The sequence below is a fragment of the Geotrypetes seraphini genome, chromosome 2 (genome assembly GCF_902459505.1).
Source record: "Geotrypetes seraphini chromosome 2, aGeoSer1.1, whole genome shotgun sequence".
Taxonomy (NCBI): domain Eukaryota; kingdom Metazoa; phylum Chordata; class Amphibia; order Gymnophiona; family Dermophiidae; genus Geotrypetes; species Geotrypetes seraphini.
In genome coordinates, this window is record NC_047085.1 from 35,253,866 (window position 1) to 35,268,466 (window position 14,601).

General features: G+C 42.2%; 1 protein-coding gene across 1 annotated transcript in view; it reads left to right on the forward strand.

Moving 5' to 3' along the window:
* The first annotated feature begins 1,355 nt into the window (after window positions 1-1,355).
* The window catches only part of ASAP1 (ArfGAP with SH3 domain, ankyrin repeat and PH domain 1), a 558,081-nt gene continuing 544,835 nt past the window's right edge, over window positions 1,356-14,601 (forward strand). Inside the window, exon 1 of the mRNA XM_033933030.1 lies at window positions 1,356-1,554. The gene's annotated coding sequence lies outside the window, so the exon portion shown is untranslated. The remainder of the gene's footprint in view (window positions 1,555-14,601) is intronic.

Here is a 14,601-nt window from a genome sequence, read left to right on the forward strand (position 1 = left end):
TACACAGTCTGGATTCAGAACCAACTTCAGCACTGAGACACTACTAGGCTCCCTTCTGGACACAGCTAGACAAAACCTCAGCACAGGCAAAAAAAAATGCTGATTTTTCAACTAGATCTCACCGCAGCATTTGACCACAACATCCTGCTACAAATACTTGATACAATAGGAATCGCAGGCAAAGTACACACATGTTTACATATCTCAGATGAACTTTCAATCTTATGCACCCTCACTAGCGTTCAGACCTCTAGTCTGCTCCCTTCCCACCATGAGAAAAGACATCATGCTTTTAAACATTAAACATGTGTATGTCTGTGTGAACACAATGAAAGAAGGTAATTTTTAAAAGCCATTTACCCAGTTAAATAGGGCATATGAAATTACCTACCCTGCCTATAAAGTACATACTGATGGTTCTTTGAGTTTGTATGGCTGTGAGGATCTGTTTAGTTTTGATTTCAGCTATCTTTGCTCCCCGCCCCCTCTCCCAAAGCTGATGGCCTAGGCAACTGCCCAGTCTAGCCTAGTGGTTGGGCCATCACTGTAGATCCTTTTCTAAAATACATTTAGAACGGAGCATTTTTCTGACCTGGACAAGTCAATTCTGATCCTTGAATTGCATGTAAAAATGGGGCTCTACACGTACAGTATTTTGTGACCCTGGGCAAGTCACTTAAACCCCATTGCCCCAGGTACATTAGATAGAGTGGGAGCCCGCCGGGACAGCTAGGAAAAAATGCTTGAGTACCTGAATAATTTGTAATCTACTCGCATAGAAATGTAGGCTATGCGGAATATAAATTATTTTAAAAAAATAAAATATATATATATAATATTAAAACATGGTATATATCCTGAACTATCAAACACCACATATGCTAGGAAAACCCCCCAAATAGGAGTGACAGTGAAAAATCAAAATATAAACTAAAAAAAAAAAAAAATCAATCACACAGTTCAGGTGAGTTAAAATAGAGTTTAACCTGACGTCCAAATAAAGCTAACTCAGCAAAATAAGACAGGTTTAGATCCAGTGAGGAAAAACTGCCCCCCTTGGTTTTTCCTGGTCAGCAGGAAAAATGTCCTTGTAAATGAAGACAAGGCCGTGTGTGTATCCGTTCAGATTGTGGAATGCTCACATTTCCTGTCTGAGTGTTTGGATTTCCTGTAATCTTACTATCCACTGGAGTGCTATCTACTGAGAACACTTTTTTCTTTCTTTTTTTTTTTGTTCTGCTCACATGGTTGGTTTTCCTTCCTGTTCTTTCTTTCCCGCTATAGTGCCTGCTTACTGTGCAGGACGGTTCGTGGATGTAAATCACAACTTTTTTTTAATATTTTCACAAAACGCACTGGATAATCACAAATTGGCCAAGGATTTGGGTGCTTTGTTGCGTGCTGCTTTTTGAGAAGAGGATTAAAGCTAGTAAGTGAAGACATATGTTCACTTTAAACAGTGTCTGGAAAAACATATCTCTGTTCAAGATGGAATAATGGGTTTTGGTGTAATACGCAAACTTGGGAATACGAACTCAAACTGCACAAGTCCTGGTAAGTTTTGATTATCAAAAGAGCTGTTAATAGGGCAGAGAAGGAGAATAGGCTAAAACTCAAATATTTTATGCTGTGTTAACAAGTAAAATGCACTACAAATGAGAAATTAAATGATCAACTGTAGACGAGGGATTTATTTTTTTCATATGAAACTCAGTTTTATTCTAATCCCAAACACTGTATGTTACTTTTCAACACAGGTATATCATAGGTGTAATTAATTTGATTAAGAAAAGCCTGATATTTTTTTCTTTTAATCCATCTGGTAATATAGAACAATATTTTTGAGTGGTGTTTTGTTCCTGTGGGTTTTATATTTCCCACAGTCCATGTGGGTTTACAGGGGTCCCCCCCTCCCCACCCCTTTTGATTCTCTTTACTACCACTACTACTATTTATCATTTCTATAGGTTTACGCAGCACTGTACATTTATCATTCAATAGACGGTCCCTACTCAGAAGAGCTTACAGCTGCTATAACTAGCCTGGTTCAAAAATGGCTGTAGAAATTCAGTAAAAATTAACCCCCTTTTTATCAAGCTGCGTTGCCAAGCCGCCCATAGGAACAGAATGGGCGGCTTGGCGTTTAGTTTGCACTGCTTAGTAGTGCAGCTCGATAAAAGAGGGGGTAAAATGATTTTCTCAATTTGAAAGCAGAAAGGAGGCTGAGATAACTAGCTATTTGGGGAGAATAAATACATTTTCTATTCAGAAATCGCATGGGAGTCTGAAGAGGGATTAATATGGTTACTCGGGGAAGCAGTTCTTGTGTGCCTTGTTCTAAGCTGGCATTTCACAAACCTGTGCCGGGAACCCCATAGCTGGTCATTTACTCAGTTTATCCACAATGACTGTGCATGCATTCACTGCTGACTCAAGGGGTTGTGGCATCATGAGCCAACTGTTGCTCTGGCATCTCCCCAACCCCATCTATACTGGCACCTCCCCAGCCCGTCAGAGGCTCATGCAAACCGCTCTGAATTGACTCCCTAGTAGCGGTATAGAAGCTCTCAATAAACATAAACCTCTTTCCGCTGGTCCTATCAGATCAATATAAGCAATAGAGCAATGACTTTTTCTAATTTTTCTAACACATTTCTTAGATTCCATTCAAGTGGAATCAGAATAAAAGGAAAGAGGCTAGTTTGGCATTGCTCCAACGATTTTCCTTAGAAGGAAAACAATTCGAAATACATTTTTCCTCCTAGCAAAGGAGAGACTGGCCTTGCATATTGTTGTAAATATATGCAGGGTAGAGGTCTTGGGAAGGGAATAAAGGGCCTCATGCACTAAAATGCACAGTGACTTCAAAGAAGTGCATTTCATGTAAAATAAAATTAGCATAAATGCTTGGGCATAAACAGTGCCTTAGTAAGGAGGGGTGAGGGCGGCACCCCTCCTCCTCTCCACCCCCTCCCGCTCCTCTCCTTGCCGCGCGCACCTTGACTTCTCCTGTACCTTTTTTTACTTGCCCAGCGTGAGGCTGCTGCTCGCATCGGCATTGGCGCTCTCTCTGATATCACTTCCGGGACCCGCCCCTAGGAAGTGATGCCAAAGGGCGAGCTGACACCGGCATGGGCATGCCGCTCACACCGGAGAAGTTAGTTATTTTATTTATTTATTTAAAATATTTATATCCTGCAAATCCAACAATGCTAAGCGGGTTCCTAAAGTACATACATAATCAAAAAACAAAACAAGACAAAATCACAAAAAGTACAAAATCTATATAACCAAAGCTAAAAAAAAACCACACACAAAAACAACAAATTTAAAACAACATAAAAATTGGATTAAAAAAAAAAAAAAGCAGATCATACAACTAAAAAAAGGGATTAAATTAAACCCACCCCAGGCAAATTTATAGCCTCATAAATCGACATGCAAATAAGAAAGTTTAAAAGGTACAGAGAAAGGGAAGGGGGTGCTTGCACAGCACAGGGGTGCAGGGAAGAGGGTGGGGGAGGGGGACGCCACTCACTTTTACCACGCCACTGGGCATAAACAAAAATGCCATATTTTTGCACTATTTTTCCCAAAGTCCACTCTTGAAAAATCATTTCACAATAGTAAACCTTTGCACAGTCTGCTGCTTGCAAAAATTGATTTATCATCCACATAGAAATAACATGACACTGAAAAGAGAAAAAAATAATCTGTTCAAAGGAACTCATAAAGATGTTGAACAAAATGGGCAATAATGGTGAACCTTGCGGAACCCAAATTGATGGCGACGTGTTTGTCATTTTGACTTTAAGATCTAGTGAACAAAAATTCTTTGAACCACTTGAAAATGGGTCCTGAAATTCCCACACCTCAACTTAAATAATAATATTCCATAATCAACTGTGTCAAATACTGCTGTTAACTAGAGTTGTAGCAAAATCATCTCTTTTCCCTTCCACAGAATTTTTTAGCATCCAAGACCAAAGCAAACCACAAAGCTTCCTTACCATGGAAAGGTCTGAACCCAATTAGTAAGGCACTTAAAACACTTATAGTGATCAATAACATTTATTAAGATATCAACCACAATGGCCTCACATGTTTTGACCAATAAGAATATACTGGCAATTGGTCTGAAACCTGGAAAGCAGAGTCAAAACTAGAGTAGAATGTTTTGAATAAGCATTACTACATATTATTCCCAAACAATGGACCCTCCAACCGTTCCTCAGCCCTAGAGAGCAAAGATGTGTACCTGAGACCTCTTGAGGTGCCCCACTGCTCTGGTGGGATGTATGTGTGGCCAATCTACCACAAATGCTGGCACCTCCTACATAGGGTTACCAGATTTTCTGTTTGGAAAATCCGGACCCCTAGACCCGCCCCTAGGCCCGCCTAGCCCCCCCCCCCCGCTGCCTCCTCTCGTTGGGCAGGAGAACATCTGTGCACGCATGGATGCCCTTCTGCCCAACGCGATGTGGAGGAAAGCTTTTCAAAACCCAGACAAAGAACCAGGTTTTGAAAAGCCGTCTGGACCCCCGGACATATCCTCAAAAGGAAGACAAGTCTGTCCTGACATTCCTACATCCCAAAGGCTTATTTTATGCTCTTTTTCTTTTGGACATGTTTTTCTCAAAAATGGTTCAAAAAGGAAAGGGATTGAGACTTATATACCGCAACCACACTCGAAGCAGTTTACAAGATAGACGCACATCTGAAAAAAATGGCTATGTTTGGTACTGGATTTTTGTGTATCTTCTGCAAAACATCCAAACTTGGATTTGGATGTCATATCGAAAATGGCCCTCTCAGTCTCCTATCAGTCTCACAGTGGTTGATTCCTACGCTGCGCTGCATTTTGTGAAGGGTGAAAAGTAGCCAGATATCTGGAGTAGGGTTACCATATGGCTCCAGAAAAAGGAGGATAGATTGAAGCAAAACCCGGATGTCTCAATCCATCCTCTTTTCTTTGGAGTCATATGATAACCCTAGTCTGGAGTAAGTGTATTTTGGTGAAGTAGCAATCACGCCTGACCCTTGAGCACCAGGATTGATGGTGCATAATGAGCTCTTTATCTGGACTTGAATAAACTTAAGTAGAACCGCAAGGTAAAGGCGGAATAGAAATCCCTACTGTAATGTAATGTATCCTGTTCCTGGCCTCAGTTTCATTAAAGAAAATTCACATTTAGAAACGTGATTAGCAGCAGGCGGTGGACCTGGAGGGAGGTTTAAATCGGGCCTGGAGGGAGGCTTTCTTTTTTTTTTTTTTTTGGTGCAGCAGGGAGGAACAGGAAGCGATCGCCTGTCCCGTTGTCCCCGCGCACAGCTTCGGGATGCTGTCCCTGAAAATGGGACATTTTGGCATCCCGAAGCTGTGTGTGGGGACAACGGGACAGGCGATCCAAAAACGGGACTGTCCCGTTCAAAACGGGACGTATGGTCACCTTAGGTCCGCAACTCCTTCAAAAGCCTACAGCATTTTTATTTGATTTGATCTGAAGTACCAGTAGTGTCTTCTGGGTCCTGTACTTTTCCCTAAGCTAGAGACCCTTGTATAAATCCCTTACGAACACGAATCCTGCCAGTCTGTTGTCCTTTTTGCCAGGATCCTTCTCTTTGCTTTTTGGTGTGTGAAGTGTGTGAGTTTTATCAGCTTTGCACTCTGGCTGATATGAATGGTGTGGGGGTTTCTTTGTGTGTGTGTTCTGTGCAAGATTTCCAGTAGGGCAGAGGAAAGTCTTGCACTGACATTTCAGCAGCAGAGATATTTCAAAGGAAATAAGAAAAGCTGAGGGCTTTCTGAGTTTATATTGCAGCTCTGCCTTTCTTCCTCAAAGTCTGAAATGCTACCCTGCCTCCCTTTAATTAAGAAACTATTTTAGACATAAGGGAGGCACAATTGGGAGACTTTTTTTTACAATTAGCGGCTAGCTGCAACAGATGTCAGCCAGCTGGAATCTGCGGAACTCTCCAGTGGCCCTGTGGAGGCAACATTTCTGAAATTGAATTTAGTCTTTTTTCCTTTAAGAGGGACAGAGAGCAAGCACATTAGCACAAGACATGGAAGAAAACAAAATGGACACATTCCACCCTTGTGAAATCGAGTAGACTAGACTGTCCTTGAATCTATATATATAAAATCGGAGGTATGTATGTGTGTATGTGCCACGATCACACAAAAACGGCTTGACCGATTTGAACGAAACTTGGTATGCAGATCCCTCACTACCTGGGGTGATATGTTCTGGGGGTCTCGCGGCCCACCTGCACACGTGGGCGGAGCTACAAACAGAAAATCAGATTTCACCCATTCATGTCAATGGAAAAAATGGAAAAAGCTGCCATTCTCACAGTCATTCAAAAACGGCTTGACCGATTTGAAAGAAACTTGATATGCAGATCCCTCACTACCTGGGGTGATATGTTCTGGGGGTCTCGCGGCCCACCTGCACACGTGGGCGGAGCTACAAACAGAAAATCAGATTTCACCCATTCATGTCAATGGAAAAAATGGAAAAAGCTGCCATTCTCACAGTCATTCAAAAACGGCTTGACCGATTTGAAAGAAACTTGATATGCAGATCCCTCACTACCTGGGGTGATATGTTCTGGGGGTCTCGCGGCCCACCTGCACACGTGGGCGGAGCTACAAACAGAAAATCAGATTTCACCCATTCATGTCAATGGAAAAAATGGAAAAAGCTGCCATTCTCACAGTAATTCAAAAACGGCTTGACCAATTTGAAAGAAACTTGGTATGCAGATCCCTCACTACCTGGGGTGATATGTTCTGGGGGTCTCGCGGCCCACCTGCACACGTGGGCGGAGCTACAAACAGAAAATCAGATTTCACCCATTCATGTCAATGGAAAAAAATGTAAAAAGCTGCCATTCTCACAGTAATTCAAAAACGGCTTGACCGATTTGAACGAAACTTGGTATGCAGATCCCTCACTACCTGGGGTGATATATTCTGGGGGTCTCGCGGCCCACCTGCACACGTGGGCGGAGCTACAAACAGAAAATCAGATTTCACCCATTCATGTCAATGGAAAAAATGTAAAAAGCTGCCATTCTCACAGTAATTCAAAAACGGCTTGACCGATTTGAACGAAACTTGGTATGCAGATCCCTCACTACCTGGGGTGATATGTTCTTGGGGTCTCGCGGCCCACAACTCTATGTTGCTTGCTCAAGGGTGGGTTCACCCAAGAATTTATATGTTCTTGCTCCAGGAGGTGAAACTAAAATTGTTGTTTATAATCACGTTTTGCGTTAGTTGTATTGTATTCATTTTGTCAAATATTTCACATTATAATTTGAATATTGTACTTTTTATTAAGCTGTAAAAAAATAATTTCATTCACCACTATAAAGTATCTTTATTTGAATCCATTTACAGTGTTATTGCTATAATTAAATACCCGTGCAACGCCGGGGCATCAGCTAGTAATTTATATATCTTCACATATCAACAAAAAACAGCAGAAACAGTAGATTGGTTAACTTTTTGCCCCATCTTTCCAAGTCAGGATGACTAAGGAAATGTTTCCAGAACTGAACCATTAATACTGATTAACAATTATGTCGTAAGATGTGCATGGCTGATATTTTAAGAAATTCAAATCACTTCACTGGCCTGCTTGGGGAGGGTAGTGCACTGTAGTTGAAAGGTTAATCTACTTTAAATAAAACAAAGGTTCAAATAAAGAAAAAAAATCAAGTGATATTTATTGCTATTAATACATATTTTGACAAGCTTTTATAAGCAGATTCAATAATAGTCTTGAGGAAAAGGTGGGGGTGGGGTAGGATTGCCATATGGCTCCAGAAAAAGGAGGATGGATTGAGGTGTCCAGGTTTTACTTCCATTGAAAGCAGTGAAGTGGAACTTGGATGTCTCAGTCCGTTAGGGAGATGAGGAAGGAGTGATGGGGAGAAACAGTGTGAGGTGAATGGGTAATCAGAAGGTGACAAGCAAATAGGATGCTAGGAATTATTAAAAAAGACTAAGATTATTATAATGTCCCTGTATCGCACCATGGTGCGACCTCATCTGGAGTATTGCGTTCAATTCTGGTCTCCTTATCTCAAGAAAGATATAGTGGCGCTAAAAAAGGTTCAAAGACGAGCGACCAAGATGGTAAAGGGGATGGAACTCTTCTCATATGAGGAAAGACTAAAATGGATAGGACTCTTCAGCTTCGGCTGAGGGGAGATATGATTAAAGTCTACAAAATCCTGAGTGGAGTAGAACGGGTACAAGTCGATCAAAAATTACAAAGACTAGGGGACACTCGATGAAGTTACAGGGAAATACTGTTAAAACCAATAGGAGGAAATTTTTTTTCACTCAAAGAATAGTTAAGCTCTGGAATGCGTTGCCACAGGTTGTGATAAGAACAGATAGCGTAGCTGGTTTTAAGAAAGGTTTGGACAAGTTCCTGGAGAAATACATGGGGGAAGCCACTGCTTGCCCTGGATCGGTTGCATGGAATGTTGCTACTCCTTGGATTTTGGCCAGGTACTAGGGACCTGGATTGGCCACCGTGAGAACGGGCTACTGAGAACATAAGAATTGCCATCTCCAGATCAGACCCTGGGTCCATCAAGTCTGGTGATCTGCACATGCGGAGGCCCCGCCAGGTGTACCTTGGCATAGTTTTAGTCCCTATATCACTATATGCTTCTCAAGGGAGATGTGCATCTAATTTACCCTTACCCGTATCACTCTATGCCACTCTTAAGGAGATGTGCATCTAGTTTACCCTTAAATCCTAGAACGGTGGATTCTGCAATTACTTCCTCTGGGAGAGCATTCCAGGTGTCCACCACTCGCTGTGTGAAACAGAACTTCCTGATATTCGTCCTGGACCTGTCCCCCCTCAGCTTCAGTCTATGTCCTCTTGTCCGTGTCACATTAGACATTGTAAATAACTGCTTTCCCTGCTCCATTTTGTCGAATCCTTTCAGTATTTTGAAAGTCTCGATCAGATCCCCTCACAGTCTCCTCTTCTCAAGGGAGAACAACCCCAGTCTCCTAAGTCGTTCCTCGTAGTCCAGGTTCTCCATACCTTTCACTAACTTCATTGCTCATCTCTGCACCCTCTCTAGCAGTTTTATATCATTCTTTAGGTATGGAGACCAATGTTGGATGCAGTATTCCAGGTGCAGTCTGACCATGGCTCTGTAGAGCGGTATTATAACTTTCTCTGATCTACTCTGAACTTTCTTCAATCCTCCTCCTCCCTCCTACCGAAACTTCTCCCCCCCTGTCACCCTCCTCTCCCCCCTTCTTCCTCCTTGTAGTTCGTAATTCTATGATCAATTTGGAATGTAACCACTTGTAACTACTTTCTCCTTGCTATTCGCAACTCTATGATCAATTTTGGTATGTACCCATGTGTAACTTCTTTCTCCTCGCTGTTCGCAACTCTATGTTCAATTTGGCATGTTACCTCTTGTAATTTGTTCTAACCAATGTGAACCGCCTAGAACTCTTTTGGGTATGGCGGTATATAAAAATAAAGTTATTATTATTATTATTACTCGTAATTCCCTTCTTTATCATGCCTAGCATTATATTTGCTTTCTTCGCTGCCGTTGCACATTGCGCCGATGGTTTCAGGGTCCTATCTATCAGTACACCCAGGTCCTTTTCCTGTTCGGTCTTTCCCAGAGTTACACCTGACATACTATACTTGTGATCTTTATTTTTTCTGCCTAAATGCATCACTTTGCATTTTTCCACATTAAAATTCATCTGCCATTTATCTGTCCACTTCTCCAATTGATTCAAGTCACTCTGGAGTTCCTCGCTGTCCTGCGATCTGATTGCCTGGCATAGCTTTGTGTCGTCTGCAAACTTGATGATTTCACTGGATGTTCCTTCTTTCAGGTCATTTATGAAAATATTAAATAAGATGGGTCCAAGTACCGAGCCCTGGGGTACACCACTAGGCACTTTTTCCCATTCTGAGAACTTCCCATTTATGCTCACTCTCTGTTTTCTGTTCTCTAGCCTATCCATCTTAGTATATCTTCCTCTATTCCATGGCCTTATAATTTCCTGAGAAGTCTTACATGTGGAACCTTGTCGAACGCTTTCTGAAAGTCCAAGTATACAATATCCACTGGTTCTCCACTATCAATTTGTCTGTTCACTGTCTCAAAAAATTGAAGTAGGTTTGTCAAACATAATTTCCCTTTCCTGAACCCATGTTGACTGGCTCTCATCAGGTCGTGTGTGTCTAGGTGCCGGACTATGCTATCTTTGATCAGCGCCTCAATCATCTTTCCAGGGACAGACATGAGACTCAGGTCTGTAGTTGCCTGGCACTCCTCTCGGTCCTTTTTTAAATATCGGCGTGACGTTCACTATCTTCCAGTCGTCTGGTATCTGTCCTGTTTTGATTGACAGGTTGGCAAATTTTTGCAATAGTTCTCCGATTTCAAATTTCAGTTCTTTTAGGACTCTCGGATGAATTCCATCCGGTCCAGGAGATTTATAACTTTTAAGTTTGTCGATCTGGTGGTAAATCTGGTCCAAGTCCACTTCTACTGTGGTGAGGCTGTCCTGAACGACTCCCTTGAACACATTTTCTCTGTGTCAGGTATTGTTGTGGTATCTTCCTTTGTAAAGATAGACGCAAAGAAGGAATTCAGTCTGTCTGCAATTTGTTTGTCATCCTTAACGTACCCTTTTCCTCCCAGGTCGTCCAGCGGTCCCACCGCCTCCCGTGCAGGTTTTTTCCCTTTTACGTATCTAAAAAAGGGCTTGAAATTTTTGGCCTCTCGCACTATTTTCTCCTCATAGACCTTTTTGCCAACCCTCACCGCCTTGTGACATTTTTTCTGATCATCTCTGTTTGTTCCAAGCTTCAGATGTTTTTGTGCATTTCCACGTCTTAAAGGAGTCCTTCTTTTCATTTTTGGCTTCCTTCACCTCTTTGGTAATCCACGCCGGCTCTCTTTTGCCTTTGATTTTCTTTACTTTGGACATCCGCGGAATGTAGAGGCTTTGTGCTTCCGTGATAGTATTTTTCAGTAGGGACCATGCCTGTTCCACCATTATGACTTTGCCCATCTTTTTCTTGATCCAATTTTTCACTATGGCTCTCATGCTGTTTAAAGTTTAAAGTCATGGTTGAGGTTTTGGTACCTTTCCCTTTCCCGACATCAAGTTTGAAGTTGATCATGTTGTGATCGCTCGTCCCCAGTGGGACCGTGACTTCTACTTCCTTTGCCAGACCCATAATGCCATTTAGGACCAAGTCCAAGGTGACGTTTCCTCTCGTCGACTCTACTACCATCTGTTCCAGGAAGCAATCCCCTAGCACTTCCAGGAACTTTGCCTCCTTGCCACAGTTGGAGGTTCCTAGGTCCCAGTCTATCCCCGGGAAATTGAAATCCCCCAAGATTATGACATTGCCTGTCTTACATTCTTGTTTAATTTCCTCTATCATTTCCGAGTCTGCCTCCTCCCTCTGTTCCGGCGGTCGGTAGTAAAGGCCAATTTTTGTGTCAGCATCGTTGTGTCTGGGAATCCTGATCCAGAGGGATTCCAGCTTCTCTTTCTCTTCCGCCATAGTCTCTCTCATGGATTCTAATCCTTCCTGAACATATAGGGCAATACCTCCACCTTTCTGCCCCATCTATCTTTTCTGTACAGTTTGTATTCCTGTAGAACTGTGTCCCATTTGTTTTCGTCATTCCACCATGTTTCTGTTATGCCAATGATTTCCATTTTGTCGTTTTTTGCTATTGCTTCTAACTCTCCCATTTTGTTTCCCAAACTTCTAGCATTTGTATACATACATTTGAGTTCCCTTTGTGTTACCTTCTTGGACTTTTTAAGCTTAGCAGTATCTAATAATAATAATAATAACTTTATTTTTGTATACCGCAGTACCATCCTTTTCTGCTGCTGTGTTGTCTTCCTCATTTGCTTTGTGGTTGACCCCTCCCGTGTCTGAGTAGTTGTCCGTAATTCCTTCTACGGGGCATCCTGTCACCCGGGCCATCGACTGGATTATTATTGGTCTGACCCAGTAAGGCTATGCTTTTATAAACATAAGAGTATCATGATGTACAGGGCAGGATTTATTTAGACCCTCGGGTCTGGTGCTAGTCACCAATGAATACCTGCCTGGGGCTTTTGGTCATTCATAGGGATAATTGAGCATGTACTGAAACCCCTTTATTTAATGATTAAATTTGTAGTGCAACCGCCGTCTTAGTGTTGGTTTCAAAAAGGAAAATTGTACCAATTTTTGGGGCTTGAATTTTTGTATTATTGGTATCTATAGCTTTTGGTTTTTTGAAGCCTATTCGGTAAATAAATAACTATAAGATGTGCATCTCACACACGAGGCATGTCTTGTAAGCATTCAGCTGGCGCCGGCGCCTCTCCTCCTCGCCGGCATCTCAGGGCACACCTGGAATCTGCAGGGGCACACAGGGCTCCTTTTATTAAGGTGCACTAGCGTTTTTAGCGTGTGCTACATTGCAGCGCGCGCTAACCCCATGCTACACGCCAAAATCTAACGCCAGCTCAATGGAGGCGTTAGCGTCTAGCGTGTGCGGCAATTTAGTGCACGCTAAGCTAAAACCACTAGTGCAGCTTAGTAAAAGGAGCCCACAGTTTGCGATTACACTAAGGTAAGATTAACCAGCCTGTAGGGATTTTGTCTGTGCCTTTAAAAAACAGGTATAAAATACGAACATTTTAACAGAAGTATGTGGTCAATTCTACTTTCAAAAATTACCCTAGGGAGACTGTACACTTTACATGAACACCAGGTTTTTGATGTGCATCAATATTCTGGGTTAAGAATTTATACTTAAATTTTCAAAAGAATGCATATAAGTGCAAATCCATTCCCAATCGCACGCATGGGAATGCCCCAGTTCAGTACATACAAGTTTAAACACATACTAGGCGAGCAGTTTTATAAAATCTGTCTCCACTGTTTTACCCACTGAAATGCTTTAACATGTTTCCTCTAAAACATGGATCTCAAAGTCCCTCCTTGAGGGCCTCAATCCAGTCGGGTTTTCAGGATTTCCCCAATGAATATGCATTGAAAGCAGTGCATGCACACAGATCTCATGCATATTCATTAGGGAAATCCTGAAAACCCGACTGGATTGCGGCCCTCAAGGAGGGACTTTGAGATCCCTGCTCTAAAAGGTAGTTTAATAAGGGACATAACCATGCAGAACAGTGTTTAGCATGTTCAAGTAAGCACGTATGAGATGGACTGGGCACAAATAATTGTGATGCAGATGATAGGCTGCTACTAGGGAGATATAACTTAGGGGCAAAGGGACTGAGCAAGATCTTCTGGTGAATTTCACCAGATGTCAACTAGATAGAAAATATTTGTTTCATATACAAGGGGGGTACTGAGAAGTTCTCAGCCCAACCAAGAAGAGAATGACGTGGAAATGGCTCAATCAATGATCTGAAACAATGTCAAAAACATAGAATTTTGTTTCTGCAGATTAGCACTTAACAAAATAAGATAACACTCTTTTCAACTCCAGTGGCAACATAACACTCAGAATCTAAGAAGCTGGTTGGTTAGGCTGAGAACTTTCAGCACCCCCTCATATATAATAAAACTAAGCCAAGTATAAGACAATCAAGCCATTATGACATCATTGATGAGGTTGGCTCTTATTGGTGACATAAGGCATTATGACATCACAATCTCAGCTCTGATTACCAGAGACAGTCTTCACACTAGGAGGCCACGCTGAAAAGTCTTCAGCCCAACCAAGAAGAGAATGATGTGGAAATGGTTAAATCAATGATCTGAAACAATGTCAAAACATAGAATTTAATTTCTGCAAATTGGCACTTAACAAAATAAGATAGCACTATTTTCAGCTAGAATGGCAAAGTAACTCTCAGAATTTAGGAAGTTGGCTGGTTGGGCTGAGAACTTTTCAACAACCCCTCGTCTCTACCACCCATTTCTATTAAGAGTCTCCTCATAGACATGATGGAGGAAAAATTAATTGAATTCAATAAAGCAGAGATAAGTGCAAGAACAGTTGATAGGAGAAGATTCAGGCAAAGCAACAGAAAAGAAAATTCTGTTTCCATGATTTCAAAGGAACATGTGCCCTTAAGCTAAGTTGATTTTCTAATATGTTTGGAGATCTTTCCTTTCAATATAGATTTGTCTTTGATCTGAACTGGCAGTGGTGTAGTAAAGGGTGCCGGTTCGGTAGGGACGCTGGCACCTGTCCTACACTCCGCCCCCGCTCCTTTCCAATGCCCCCTGCCACGCACGTGCGCCCCTTCCCTTTGCGCTTAACTCTTTAATTTTCCCCGCAAGCAGCATTATAAATTTGCTGCCTGCATCGGTGTCACCTCTCTCAGACCTCACTTCCGGGCTTCGCACCCAGGAAGTGATGTCAGAGGAATAGCTGACACGATACGGGCAGCAAGTTCGTGAGGTTGCTTGCACCTGGAAAATTAAAAAAGTACAGGGGAGGGGAAGGGGGTTTGGAAAGGAGCAGGTGGGGGAGGGGCGTTACCGCCCCAGGAGCCATTCACCCTTACTATGCCACTGGTGGTGGGTA